Source organism: Thermobia domestica, chromosome 13 (assembly GCF_964235325.1).
Source record: "Thermobia domestica chromosome 13, izTheDome1.hap1.1, whole genome shotgun sequence".
Classification (NCBI taxonomy): domain Eukaryota; kingdom Metazoa; phylum Arthropoda; class Insecta; order Zygentoma; family Lepismatidae; genus Thermobia; species Thermobia domestica.
This window is the reverse complement of record NC_137466.1, coordinates 202,704,653-202,720,898: the sequence shown is the minus strand read 5'-3', so window position 1 is coordinate 202,720,898 and position 16,246 is coordinate 202,704,653. Positions and strand designations below refer to the sequence as shown.

Sequence of the window (16,246 nt, the reverse complement as noted above, 5' to 3'; positions counted from 1 at the left end):
CTTAATTGGCAGTTATTGTACAATTTATTAACATTCGTAAATAAATGATCGAAAAAAATCTTGAACTTTCGTATTGAACACTTTTTTCTTTCTTTTTTTTCTATTTTTTTAAAACTGCATCGTCATGTTGGCGGTAACAGCGATATATACAAATTATGAATAGCCATTTCCGAAAAATTTTCCGTTTTCCGCTATTCCGGAAAATTTTCCGTTTCCACTTTTCCGGAAAATTTTTCGTCTTCGGTTTTTGCGAAAATTTTCCCTCTTCCGTTTTTCCGGAAATTTTCCTCTTTCTTTTTTACAGAAAACTTTCCGTATTCCGTTTCCAATTTTCCAGTTTCCTGGAAAAATTATTTTCCGTTTTCCCGGAAAATATGGACATCTCTGATAAACATAACCTTTTTGACACTTTGCAATCAAAGGTGGCATTGTGAACATATTGTAAACGTCCATTATACGAAGGATGATCAACAATTATCGTCCCTGAGGTAGAAGGAAATTTTATGTTTTCCACAAAGTCATCCATTACAGAAATGCACCTTGTCTATCAATGCTCTAGAGCTGTTACACCTTGTAAAAATAAGATGGTGGTTGGGAACGGCTGCATGATTTGAAACTTCTTGACGTGAACAGTGTTTTATCACTTGGTAAGAGAGATAAGTCATTGCCCAGAAAACTAATGATATGAGCGTACATCTTCCAACATTGCTAGGCCTTTTATCTTGACGTAGTTGACCACGACACGCACATAAGATTTCTCCATTTTCTCAATCCGGACGCTCTTGCTAGAGCCTTTTTATTTCAACTGTGCCCCTTCTGGCGCTGCTGTTGATGTGTGTTTTCCCGTATCTCCCTCGAAAGAGGAGGGAGAAATTCCTGTGGCCGAGATCTTTCAATTATTGGATGCGGAAACGTTACCACAATGAATTATTTCACGAAATTCGCTGTGCTCTGTCTTGTCCGCCATTCTAAGTAGGCTACGATCTTCATTCGTCAAGACCAAACGACTGAATGACATACCTTGTAAATTGGCAACACAGCTAAGGTTCCCTTCATTTTCCTAAGCAAAGGGAGGATTTCATTGGTCCGCGGCGGGGGTGGAGCCGAAGGTGTATTTCGCACATTTTCCGAGGACACACCTGAGGTAGACAGGCTCTCCCTACGAAAGAAAACCAGCTAGAAAGAATACTGTCCTACCTTTTACTTTGGCGCACATATTTCTAAAGCTTTAAAGTACAACATATAACTAGCAGAACATTTTTGTTCATTTCCTTCTAATATCAGGGACAGTGATTGTGTAATATTCTTGGTACATTTCATTAAAGAAATTGAACTTAAATTAAATGAAATGAAATATTTTAGTTTAACATCCCAAGATTGTGCTTTTTTTAAAGTTAAGGGAGACGATGATTAAGGCAAGTGAATGGTGAATGGAAGAATTGGTGGAATGAGAAAGTGGAAGGAAACGGGAATACCCCGAGAAAACTCACGAACACGTTTTTCTCCATCACAAATTTATTTGGCCGGTGATCGAACCAAAGACCCACACATCAGAGGTAAGCGCTCTACCACTGAGCCACTGTGCCCCATTAAGGAAATTAAGTTAAATTTCTGGTGTTCAGCGAGTTTCACTACGTTAGAATTTAATTGCAGACCAGAACTACAACAAAAGTGGCTGAATCCATCTTTTTACTTTAGTACTAAGCAACTTGCATTTCATACGCGAAGTCCTGCGTTCGATTCCAGGTCAAAGAGCGTCAAACGTACTATAGTACTTCAAATTATATTTTAAATCACAAGTTTCTTCCAATATAGGCTCAATGCTGAAATTGATAATCAAAAATAATCGTGAAAATTATAGTTAATTTATGGTGTATATACGAGGGCTGTTTTATAAATTAGTGTCCCATATTTGCTCTGGATCTAGGATAATTAATAGTAATAACAATAAGAATATTTTACACATTTTCCGTGGTTCTTGAAATAAATCTTTCAGTTTTACGTGCCACACTTATGCCAGTTAGGCTAAAGGCGACGGTGATGATGAGAAATGAATGGAATGGTGGAATAATTAAAGTGGGCGGAAACTGAAGAACCCCGAGAAAACCCACTCACATGGTGTTTGTCCCCCACAAAGGTCACTTAGCATGAACAAAGGTGGAACCAGGGACATCATGCACCAGAGTTGAATGCTCAACCGCTGAGCCACTGCAGCTCCATGGTTGCTGAAATAACGTGCCTACAGATATACTAACCTGACAATTCCTTTTCTGTAGAGAGCTTCCTCGTGCCTTAGCGGTTAGCTTACGCTCCTGCGGTGTAAAAGACCCGGGTTCAATTTCCGGTGGGAGCTTATGTGGTTTGGATTCCAAATTAACCTGTAGGTCCACATTTCCTATGGTGTCCGCTGTAAGAAACCCTAAAATAAATATCAGATCAAATCCTTTTCTGTAGAACTCTTCGGTTTAGCTCTGAAGCCATGAAGATAATGCAGTTTGGAGTAACTAGTAACTTGGATGTTTGAAGTAACTAGTAATAAAGTCGATAATATAAATTAATTTGTTTTGTCACACAACAACAACTGGGTAAACATCTGTGAAAATTAATTTACAAGTGCGTTGTTCCATTACGTTTAATTATCTCGTAAGCTGTAGTTTACAGAAAAGGTAAACATTGCAAATGCGTTAATTATTAATGGTGTTTTCATTATAGGTTTGATTATGTTATGCTCGCTTACATTATAATTTTGTGCTAACAACCGTATCTAGTACGTACTCATTTTCTTGCATTCGAAATGATGTATTAGGATCATGCTAGTGGATATTATGAGATTGAGATATTAGTACCTCCGTCCGTCCGTTACTCCACGCAATAACGCTTGAACGAAAGCGAATTTTTAAATTATATTTTTGCAATGGACAGCTAGAGCAACTATCTCGGCTGAGTTCATTAATGCAGTCAATCCGTTAACATCCTCACGGGTAACGGTAGCATTAATGGGTGAATATCCATATCCTGTTTAAACCTATAACATTTCCTGGCTCCTATGCAACCTGCACAGTAACAAAGATATGTTGATTGCCTATAATTCAGGGATATTAAGCTTTTCTCACTGTAATTATCTCTCCCAGTTCGTTAATAGAGCCCATCCGTTAACATCCTCATGGGTAACGGTGACATTAATGGTGACTATCCATATCCTGTTTAAACCTAAAACATTTCCTGGCTTCTATGCAACCTACACAGAAACAAAGAACTGTTGGTTGCCTATCATAAAAGGAATGCAAAATGCCTCTCTGAATGTTTCATACATGGAACCACGTGATTCTATTTACTATCTTCAGCAGAATTTATTAGTGCTTGTGGAGAATTGTACTATACTGAGTGTTGATTGAATGATGTTTAGGAGTTCCTTGATCGTACTAATGTTGTATGAGACAGGAATTTTACGTTATAAAGCAGATCGGAGCCCCACTCCAATTTGTATCCGATCTAAGTACCCCGACCAAAAATAGAACTCAGAACCACACGCACTGTGTCATCATGTTTAACCCCTTGCGTTCCAGATATCATTTTCCTATGTAAATGCTGTAATACCAGGTTTTCATGTACTATTAAAACATTGTCTATACCTTTATATAGAGTATAGTTTTGTCCAACTGCGAGGATAGCATTCACACTACTGATGAAAAAAATGTTTGCATTGTGGAACATTTGGACTCAAAAAGAAAAATTTTGATGTTCTGAAGGGATTTTATACTCCTTGAGGTTGACAACACTGACTGGAGATCAAAGACAAAGTTTTTTTCTTTCTTCTTTTTCCGATCTCGAAGTTGCCAATTGTTTATCGTCAAAACAAACGCATGGTTCTCTTAGGCCTGCCATCTACTGAGACAAAACTTCCTTTCTGTTAGTAAGGTGCTGCCACCTAAGGAGAAATAATAGAACTAACTTGTGCCCAGCACCACTAGAAAATTTCATCATCTCCATGATTAATACAACTCTTAATAAAGGATACGTTTTCATGACATCCCCATGAATGTCACTGGTATTTTGCAGCGGAATATTTTATGACATCCACGTGGATGTCACTGGAACGCAAGGGGCTAAAATTGTCCACGAGCAGAAATGGCCATCTTGAGATCAGAGCTCACTCAGGATCGTCGGGCTTAGGTTCACTACTCTCAATGTAGCTCGCGCTAATTAATCTCAATTAGGCTCACGATAACTCAGACTTGCCTTCGCATGAGCTGAAGTTCGCCATCTGCAACCAGACTTGCGCTTACTAAGGACTCGGACCAGCTATCTTAAGTGAGGCTTGTATTCACTCATGCGCGTGCTCATTGAGGCTAACATTCGCTTGCACTCTGCTGGCTCTGCCTTGTTTTGCAACTTATAGGGCTCGTGTCGAGATGCAAGACAAAATACGAGATACTTTAAGCCCGAGATCCATCCAGCGCTAGAGACGGGTTGCAGAGCTTGGACATCTTTGTCCACGAGACGAGATTAGGCATCATTCCAGTGACGAGATACGAGATGAGACAGCATACCACTGACGATGAAAAGAAACATCATTGTAGTGATGAGATACGTGATAGCTTCACTGGTGAAATACAAGATGAAATTGCATTTCAGTGACAATATACGAAATGAAAGAGCATTCCAGTGACGAAATCCAGTGATGAGATAAGAGATGAGACAACATTCCAGTGACGAGATACGAAATTAGACATCATTACAGTGACGAAATACGAGGTGACACAGCATTTCAGTGACGAGATACAAGATCAGACAGCATTCCAGTGACAAGATACGATATGAGTACTTCCAGTGACAAGATACGAGATAAGACAGCATTCTAGTGCCGAAATACAAGATCAAAGAGCATTCCAGTGACAAAATACGACATGAGAACTTCCAGTGACAAGATACGAGATGAGACAGCATTCTAGTGACGAAATACGAGATCAAATAGCATTCCAGTGATAAGATAGATGAAACAACATTCCAGTGGATAGATTCATGATGAGACATCATTCCAGTCACGAAATATGAGCTCAAATAGCATTCCAGTGACGAGATACGAGATGAGACAGCATTTCAGTGACGAAATACAAGATCAAACAGCATTCCAGTAACAAGAACGATGTGAGATAATTCCAGTGACGAAATAGGAGATAAGATAGCATTCTAGTGACAAGATACGAGATGAGACAGCATAGTGACGAAACACGAGATGAAACAGCATTCTAGTGACAAGATAGAGCTGAGACAGTAATCCAGTGACGAGATACGAAATGAGGCAGAGCTGTTTCAATGGAAGTAGATATACTTTTTCGGGACGAGACAGAATGCAAATCGTGTCGTGTAGGCAACTTCAACACAATAGAGCATCTGTGTGCTGAGCAAAAATGTTATACGAGATCTACTGCTGAGTTCCTGTCGTCCTTGAAACAATATTTGTCAGACTCCTATCTGCGAGAAGCGGAAAATTCCTCATCGCACGTCAGTAGTCAACTTTGATACCTCCGCTATATTTTCTTCTCTCCTGCCTGTTGCAATGAAATAAGAAACAAAATTTTCAGTCACGATTAAAGTGTGGTTACGTTACACGTAAGGAAGGTCTGTTTTTTGAGTATGTCCCAGGTGAATAAACACCAGGAAAGGCCAAATCAGTTCACGTGAACATAGAGTCACGTGGCTTACATCAATCTGGGTTGCAGATTCCATATAAAAATAACTAAAAATTTGAACGGCCATTACTCATTCGTATACATGAACAAATATCCATAATTGTTTGTGTGTGTGTTATTTTAAAATTATTTTTCTTCGTATTAATTAGGAAGGCGCGTGTCTCTTCTGAAAAACGCTATAGGGCCGCTCCTGTTCAAGATTGATTTTTCCTTATTTCAGTACTTAATAGTAAGCGTAACAAAGAATTTACCGTGAATTCGTTATTTGTGTTTCTTTAACCTTCACGATTGCTGTGATTTCTCTTTGAGGAATCATAAATATTGTAGAAATGCAATATAATAATATATGTTGTTTGGCTCATACATGTTTGTATCTCAAAAGATTTAGAGGAAACAAGTTTTTTTTTTTAAAAAAAAAACATTATTTAGAAAAAAAAATACTTGTCGTTTTAGAGTTTTGTATAGAATGCTTGTTACATGATGCTTTTTTATAATGCGTCAAAGCGACCAACATGGTAGTCCTCAATAGTATTACTACAATCTCAAGTGTAAATTCTTTCTTTAGTATTAAAAAAACAACGGAAAAGGATCTTTTGAGTGATGCTACTTGAAGAAAGCGTTCATGTGGTTAAACCATCTAATCTTTTTATTTCTTTATCTTTTTTCCGTCTCCGATTCCTGAACAAATTCTTTTGCGATGTCAACAATAAAGTGGAACAGATCTGTCCACAAAAGCCGTTGCTTAGCAACAGAATGATTTTTTTTTTCTAAAAAATAGAATCATTACAGTACCAGGTGGTCAGACCATTTCATCGTCCTCAATCTCTCGAGCACCGCTGTCTTCTCGAACGGAAAAAGAGAGACTGCCTTTGATGACAATAGTTTTTCCACTGAAAGTACATAAGAGTGTAAGAACATACTTTTAAAAAGACCGCTGAGAATACTTGAGAATCTGGGTTCCAAAAGAACTGAAAAGTTCAGATTCTCCTTTGTTATGAGTAGTATGAGTGTCACGATTAGGAAAAGACATACGAGGGCCACTCGGAAAGTAACATTCTATTTGTTTTTTAAAAAAAGAAGAAACGCCAAAGTAAATAAGAAGAATTTATTATATAATTATGAAAACTACTTCTTTGCTCTATTTTTCAACATAGTCTCCATAAACATTCAAACACTTGTCATATCTCTGTACTCGCTTAGAAATCCCATTAGCATAAAAAGAAGTCTCCCGCCTGTACCTTGAGCCAGCCTGTGATCGCATCTTTCAGCTCCTCATCATCATCAAAGTGCTGAGAGCCAAGCCACTTCTTCATATGAATGGAAATTTGTGGAAATTCATTGAAAAAGCTCCGAGATTGTGAAACGACGATTTCCACGAATTTTTCCATCAATTTTCTGAACAAACTCATCAGTGACCACTATTACCTGCCACTCCTGTCTTCGTCAGGAACGTTTGTTTGTCCACTTTTAAATGAACGAACAAACTCCGTCACTCATCACGCTTAGTCCATACACGGCACGTATAACAGCTCGCACCTTGCACTTGACGAAGTTTTCTATTCTAGTACACATTTTAAGATGCTACAAAAGTAGAACTAGTGACCAGACAACCTTCACCCTACCACGGCTGGATGCAGACTGATCTACCGCGCACGTCTGTGCTGCCCCCACTACTTCACGCACAGTGACTAATCGGAAATTACTTTTCGAACACACCACGTACAATGATAATTAACAATGTATTTTGCTACATACGCAGTAAATAAGTAAATAACAGCTTATTGCAGCAAAATAAAAACTATCAATTAATGACAACGAAACCATGTTCTTTTTTAGAGCCACAGAAGTTTTTTTTTTTCGATTTTCTCGTAAACTGCTCGTGAGAATTTACCCTGAAGTACGTTATTTTGTACAGGTTAATGTGATTTATTGACTGCTATATGTCTTATCTTTAAAAAATATTCTAGTAAATCAGAAATTAAGAGCTAATTATAGTTTTAGATTATGTCTCATTAATTTATACACTGTAAAAAAATGAGGTGTTGAAACAACACAAAATGACTACCACTTTAGCGTGTTACTTGTGGGTCAATTCAACACCAAGCACATCGCCTTCAGAGCATATCAGAAATACCTTCTTAGTGTCTGTAAGTATTTGCATTGTTTTTTATTGTTTGTTATGAGCAAAGCTTTGCGAAATATATTTCGCATTTATGGCAAGTAACTAATAACATTCTATGTTTTCTGTAATCGGTCATAATAATATTGTTGTAAACCTGTGAATCATCTGACAACAGTTACACAGATAACAGTGCTTCCAGAGCTCCTCCGTGGCTAAGCGGTTAGCGTACGCGCCTTTGGCGTGGAAGGCCCGGGTTCGATTCCCGGCGGGAGCTCATGTGGTTCGGATTCCACGTTAATCAGTAGGTCCACGTCTCATCTAGCCTCGCTGCTGAAAAGGGACGTTAAACTGAAAATCAACTCAACAGTGCTTCCATCTGTTTTGTTTCTCTGTTATTCTTGTGTCTTAACACGTATGAACAGAAGATGGTAGAAATGTTACCTGTGTAACTGTTGTCAGACGATTCACAGGTTTACAACAATATTATTGTGACTGATTACAAAAAACATAGAACATTATTCGTTACTTGGCATAAGTGCCAAATATAATTTGCAAAGCTTTGCTTATATTAAAAGATAAATATCAATGCAACTTTTCTCAGGTAGTAACGAGTTATTTCTGATATGCTCGGAAGGCGATGTGCTTAGTGCTGACCTCACCACATCTCTCACGCTCATTGCTATACTTGTACAGATCATGAATGCTATATCTAACCACTGCTATCATTTTGTTATAATTTATTTGTTTAAAATATACCGTATTCTTTTCTCCTTTGTGTTTATACCTACACCTAATGTTAAGGATAATATTCCTTAAGTCTCCACCTTCAAAATTATTTATTTATGTAAATGTTGCTGCTCATAAAGATTAAAATCACTTAGCCCATCCAACATACTCATTCCATTGTTAACCGCCAATCTCGTTCCTAAAAGAGGGCGTAACCCTCTGAAAGGCAGCTAGCCCTTCAGGCTAGCCTGTAAAAAGAAATGCTTGGTGCTGAATTAACACACAAGTAACACGCTAAAGTGCTAGTCAATTTGTGTTGTTTCAACACCTCATTTTTTGCTGTGTACTTTATACGAGGATGGATCAAAAAGTAAGGCTTCCTGTGGTGTAAAAAATGTAATAGAACGCGAGGGTGTGTCTCGGTCGTCAACCCGCAATCCATAAAATTTTGCCAATGTCGTCTCTCGCACTGTACGGAGAACATCTTCTGAGGGTACAGTGTTCTTGGATAGCCGCTAAGTGTCGTTTTGTTGTTATTATTATTGTTGTTTTATATTTTAGCTTTTTTATTGTTACCATTTAATTCGAATGATTGTTAGTATTAGTGTTATAATTTCTTAAGTGCTGTTTTTTTTTGTCGCTCGTTTGCCGTTTTTCTTTAAAGTTTGGCAACATTGTTGGTGCTGAATTAACACATAAGTAACACGCTAAAGTGCTAGTCAATTTGTGTTGTTTCAACACCTCATTTTTCTCAACTGTGCGTTCGGAAGGCAGCTCTACGAATCGTACCGAATTTTTTCGATGTATCACACGTGAAAGAAAGCAGTTCTATGATTCGCGTAGAGCCTAGGCTTCACGAATCGTTGCGATCACTATAATCTAGTCTACTTACATATTACATTAAAACCTGTCTATGTTGGCCATCGTCGGTTCCATTGAAGAGTGGCCAACTTAGACGGGTGGCCAACTTACACAAATTAAGTGTGATTGGTGTATTCTAGAATAGAGTTTCTAGTAGATTGTAAAATTTTAATAAGCAGTGGCACGATAGCTACCTTATGTAGAATAATCATAACAATATACAGTACTAGAAGAATTACTACAATATGTTTAATATATGTACGTGGTGGTATCTATTCATGGTGGTTCATTCTAGATGTATTTCTTTTATTCCTTTTGGCACATATGCACATTCTAATTTTGTAGTTAACTACCTCTTGTTAATAAGCTACGAGTGTTTCTCTTGGAGCAAAAGATGTTTTGAGGAAATCTTAAGGGAATTCATATCTCAAAACCTCCGCTACCTTTCGACAAGCCGTCAGGTGTCAACAGTTGACAACTGAGATGGTTAGCTTTAAACTTGGGAATTTTCCGGAATTACTAAAGCTTCCCATTGATTGAAGGAGTCGATATAGCTAATACAGGGATGCAAATAACCACTCACCCGATATTTTGCGTAAAAATAACAAAACGGTATTTTGCGTTGCCAGGTAAATTTATTATCATCATCATAGGGTAAACATTGCTTCAATGTGGCCAACTTCCAAGATAGGCAGGTGGCCAACTTACAGAGTAATAAGTAACGAATGTCTTATGGGAAAATGCAGGTTCAAGACGAACCAGGCCAAGATAAGTAGGTTCCCAACTTAGAGAGGTGGCCAAGTTGACAGGTTTTACTGTATAATGCTTTTAGTACCTCCAAACGAAACGCCGTAGATTCTGAGGCTAAAATTTAAGGCACTTTTTTTCAGTATTTTCCTCTGCTCCATTTATTAAAACCTCATTGCTGTATTCATCAGATCAAAGCCAAACAAAACAATCCACACTGTTTTACTGACAGTTTTCCCTTTCCCCTCTTCTATTGAAACTATATGGATATACTGTAATTGAAAGTGAAGACCGTATTTTTCTCTTAATTACTCAGCTATTAATAAGCTTAGATAATGTCTTCATTATGATACGGTAATTGCTACACTGTATCTGTGAGCTAAAAGGGACCGAAATTTTAATTAAGGTAAGATGGGTAATTTGCATGGCAGCCTTTGAACAAGATTCTCTGTTCTTTTTGTTTGGACGGCGCAGATGAGGTTAAAGGAAATTAAGTTATTGGAGACTGGAAAGAAGATTAAAGTTTGCTCTTGGTGCTCCCGTAACGAGAGAATACTACATTAGAATAGGAAAGGTGTAATTAATTCCTCTTATTTTACTCATTTTTAATATTTGTCCTTGCATTTTCTTTATTTTGTATCTATAATAGTTTTCTCCTCCCATTCCTTATTCCTTTCACAGGGTATTGCATCCTTTGCAGTGTTATTCTTCCTGTTTTGTAACGTAACTTTCTAGGTCTTTTTTTAAACTTTTCTTCTCTTTTAACGTAACTTTCCCGATGAATGTATCATTATCTCTTTCCTGAGAAGTAATGGTTTACGGCGCCCTCTATTGTGTGAGAGCTCTCTTATGTCTTATGGATAGCGTACGTGCCTGCTGTGCTGGAGACACAGTTCAATTACCACCAGAAGCTCATGTGATTCGGATCCGACGTTAACTTGTAAGTCCATGTCTCATGTAACGTCGCTGCTGACCATCCACTTCTTAGTTCATTCACAGAGATAGTGAATTCCTTGCAGTGTTATTTTTCCTGTTTTGTAACGTAACTTTCTGGGTCTTTTTTTTTTCTTTTCTTCTCTTTCAACGTAACTTTCTCGATGAAGTATTATTATCTCTTTCTTAAGAGATAACGGTTTATGATACCCTCTATCGTATATGTGTAAAGAGGTCTCTTTGTCTTTGTCTTATGTGGATAGCGTATGCGCATGCCCATGTTAAGTTGCAGGTCCATGTCTCATATAGCCTCGCTGTTGAAAGGGATGCTAAACTCATATATATATATATATATATATATATATATATATATATATATGTGTGTGTGTGTGTGTGTGTGTGTGTGTGTGTGTGTGTGTGTGTTTTCCTCTGCCAACTGTTAATTCATTATTAACAGGGATAGTTAATTCCTTGTAGTGCTATTTTTCCTATTTTGTAACGTAACTTTCTGGATTTTCCTTTTCTACAATGTAACTTACTCAGTGTTTTTTTCTTTTCCTACGAAATAACTTTTTAGGATTCGTTTCGATAGGATTCGATAGGTCTCTGAAGTCGTTATTTTTCTTCCTCTCCTACAACACAACCCTTTCTGGATATATATATTTTACTTCAATATGATGTGATATATTTCCAGGTGTGTATACATTTTTTCCTACTCTTTCTAGAAATATAGAAGAACGAATCATTCTCAAACCAAAACTACCACTATCATGGTGATTTTTCCTTGAGAAAGAAATAAAGAAAATGATTCTTACAAAGAGCATATAGTCGTCATCTGCCTTTGTAATTAACACGTCACATCCATGGGAGTCATTTGAGGCTCAAGGGAGAGGCAATTGACCCTTCCCATGAGTTTAATATTTGCAAATATTTTAGTCCATAAAATAATAGAAGAACGCCATAAAATAATAATATATCAATGAAAAACCTGAAAATCTACTGACATCTATGGTTTCTCTCCTCTCATCCTAAAGAAAAATCTGAAATGACGCTGGTGATAACTTGTTTTGCAATCATTTTGAATTTTTCTGGTAAATTTCAGGTTATTTTAGCTGGTTTTCTATACAGGTGTCGGACTTAAGCTTACCGGCAAAAAGCTCTCCGGACATAAGCTCACCTCCAGCTTTATGTTAGACGTGCGGACAAAAGCTCACCGAATTTTATATAAATTTTAAATAAATTACTTACAAATATTATTTTATATATAGCGTTATATATTTATTCAATTCTATTTTTTTTTCTTATTATTAAAATGGATATTTCTTTTCTCTTTCGTGATTATTTGCAGACATTCAATAATTCATTTCGCCCGGATCTTTTCAAAGAGGTATACGAAATTAGAGTTCTTATTCGAGACAGTGCTCTTACTTGTATGTATGCTCTGAGAAAAGTAGAGCCATTTATGACGAGATGCTACAGGAATTGTTAACCAAGGCGAGAGAGAAGTCCATATTTTTGGATTCTCGGGAGGTAATGATAGATTTTGAAGTTGCGTTTCTGCAAGCAGTGAAAATAGTTTTTTTCTGATAATGTTATTCTGCGTGGCTGCTACCTTCACTTAACTCAGTGCATATGAATTAAAATTCAAGCACTTGACTTTTGTAGTTATACAAAGAAAGTGAAGACATAAAACAATATTCTGAAATGTTAGACACTCTTGCTTTTCTACCACTACATTCGGTAGATGAAGGATTATCCTATTTAAAGCAATTTTTTCCAGAAATCTTGCAAGATATGTTGTTTTATTTTGATAGTACGTTCGTTAATGACACCTTAAAACGTGTTACATCTCATACCAACATGAGACTTGTTTCTAGATGCAGGAGATACCCTTCTCTCTTTCATAAATAAATGTGGAACGTCCACGAAGCTACGCTGGATGGGGAGAGAGGACAAATAGTTTAAGGGAAGGCTGGAATCGACGATTTTCCGATCTCATTAACGGAAGTTAACGATCCTTCTGGAATGCTTTGAGTAATATTAGAAAGGATGAACCTGTATCCAGAACAATCACTCTGCAGCATCAGTTAGGAACTTCTCCTGAAAACATCAGAGAGGGAACATAGAATACTAGGTCAAATTTTATTGGTTCTGTGTAGAGAAATCAGAGATGGTAAAAGGGATGTTCAGAGCTTCTGGCGAGCTATTGTTGATACTATAAGGTTTTTAATATCTGGAGTTGCAAAATTGTGTATTTTAACGTGTGTTCAACTTAAATTGTATGCGACAAAGCTATGCTGCAATTATGTATTTTAAATTATGTTTAATAGAAATAATGTATTAGATGTGAACTGTGTACAATACAAAATAATGTATTGTGGAGTATATATCATTACATAGTAAAAAGAAAAAAAAATACATTAGTGCCTTTGTTTAACATGTTGTTTTCTATGACATGCTGAGATTTTCCACTACGATAGTTATTTTAGGGGGCTTAGTCCCTCTGTAGCAACGTCGCTGATTAATTGTTATAACTTAGTTTGTTATAATATAATTGTATTATTTATGGTGAGATTATGTCCGGTTAGCTTTTGTCCGCTTTTGCATTAATATAGGTCAACTTTTTGCTGGTGAGCTTATGACCGCGACCGTTTAACTTGGATAGTTTTCGAAGGAAGTACAAAGGACTTATGCAGAGTCGTTCTGACGCGTAATTGGTCCCATACAAAAGAGTTCAACTAATATATGTTTCCTGCAGTAGTTAGGCCTTTAGTACGGCGTTGATCACACATCAAAACGAATCTGCATTAAGTCCCGAGTGTCTAATTTAGAAGGGTTTCACTGTTACCGTCGCTGCAAATATCTTCACGACTTTATTTCAAAGAATTATCGTCTTATTCGAGGTTCTTTAAAACTTCATCACCCCGCCCAAAAAATGTCAATTTCTTCTTGACTCTTGTGAGAGAATAAACTGGACATTAATTAGAACCTGTCTACTTCAGGTGTGCCCTCAGAAAATATGCGAAACATACTTCGGCCCCACCCTCGCCAACCTCTGACGGAAGAAACCCTCCCTTTGCTTATGGAAAAGAAGTGAATGACCTCAGCTGTGTTGCCAATTTGTCATTCAATCGTTTGGTCTTGGCGAGTGAAGATCGTAAGCTACTTAGAATGGCTAACAAGACAGAGCATAGCGAAGTCCGTGAAATAATTCATTGTGGCAACGCTTCCGCATCGAACAATTGAAAGATCTCAGCCGCAGCAACTTGTCCCCTCCTCTTTCGAGGAAGATATGGAAAAACACACATCGACAGCAGCGCCAGAAGGGACACATTTGAAATAGAAAGACTCTAGCTATCATTGGCACCCGCTGTCTTTAACATTATTTCTTTAAACTACGTGAATCCTATGAAAGTTCGACAACTGGAACTTGACGAGCGCGGCTATTATACAAAGTATGATTTTATCTTATCTACAATAACTCTTCGAGCGATATCTTTGCACGCCATCAAGAAAATTAAAATATTTTTCTGCATGTATGTCAATGTGCTAGCTGAATTAAATAAGAAAATATAATCATTTCTCGATCTTCAGTTCTGTAAACACCATTTCTAGTATAAGAGTTCAGTGATAATTTGATACACTTTCCAATTATTTTCTTGTTTGCCCCAGTCCTGTTTGCCATTAATATTGCATGGAAACTAACGCCGTTTCGTGCTATTCAGGTTGTTTTGCTTTTCATTTAAATTCGTAATATCGTTTCCAAGCTTCGTGTTTATTTAATATTGATATTCTCTGTCTCTCTCTCTCTCCATTTTCTTTATTTTTTTTATTTCTTTGGTCTACTTTTTTCCAGATTATGTGTCAGCGTCTGAACTTCTTGTATGCTTGGCCTGTTTTCAATATTCAAGCACATTTCATTTTAATATCCATGATACTTCCAGAAACTCGGAATTTTATTTTTTTTCCTTCAAGAACGAAAAAACTTGTCTAGCAAAGAGATGGATTCAAAATACTGTGCTTGACTTCAACGTGTTGCTTTTTTCAAATACAAGGAAATATGTTTTAGAAATGGCACTAGTTGTAAATGTGCAGATTTTTTTCTTTACCTGGAAACTGGTTTAAAGAAACTGACATCTGTTTAAGTAACAAAGACAAATGCTTTCTTGCAAAATGGAGGTATTTTTGATAGAATATCATTTACCGGGTACACAGCTTCTTCTTCTTCTTCTTCTTTTTTTTTTTTTTTAATTTTTTGCACATAGTGATACAATATACTGATACCTAACAAAAGGCTCGGGAGAGTAATGCTCCCGGAAGTACGTTTTTTTCGCGCGCTACTCTAGCCAGCTGTTTTACGCGCTATCCTAGCCAGTTGCTTTAAGTCGGTCACAAAATTTATATCATGGAGTACAAGAGGAACAAAACGAGCCCTGCGGGGCTTCTAACCCGTTCCTACTACTACTACTACTTATCTGCATAAAAGTAAGTAAATCACTTTTTGAGTATTATTTTCATATTATTTTAATTTAAAAAGTGTAAAAAAAAAATGTAAAAAAAAACTTTCCTCGGGCCGGATTTGAACTCACGCCAAAAGAGATTTGTATTACTAGCATATAACGCTATCCCATTTTTTTTTTTTAAAGTCAACTGACTCACCGAACGTGTTCCAGTAACTTACTTAAACTACTTATATCTAATTTTACTTGCTTTACTCATGTTTACTTGCTTTCTCACATTACCTAGAACGACAGGGACACGAACACAGAAATATCGAGGACAGTTAAAATCACAAAGGCTCTCCCACCGGGAATCGAACCCGGGACCCCGTACACCAAAGGCGCACGTGCTAGCCACTAGACCAGCAGGGAGGGCTAACCCATTCGGCCACGAAGACCGACAACAATAATCGTTTGATTTCTGCTCTCTCCTTTAGCCTAACCGGCATAACCGTGGGACGTTAAACTTAAAGATTTCATTTCATTTTTTGATTTCTGCTATTTGAATGCAACGTGGCAAGAAATGGATAACGCCAACCAATCAGAATTGTGTTTTTCGTTCCTACTTCCGGGAGCATTACTCTCCTGAGCTAGTCCTCAAAAGGCACTAGAAGATTAAATTATGTTCTTCTTTCAGATTTAACAAATGGTATTGTGCAAGTTAC

The 16,246-nt window shown here is 37.2% G+C and overlaps 1 protein-coding gene across 2 annotated transcripts in view; it reads left to right on the top strand.

Annotated features, from left to right (window-relative positions):
* LOC145668959 (uncharacterized) overlaps window positions 1–16,246 on the top strand; it is a 590,098-nt gene that overhangs the window by 448,452 nt on the left and 125,400 nt on the right. The window lies entirely within an intron of this gene.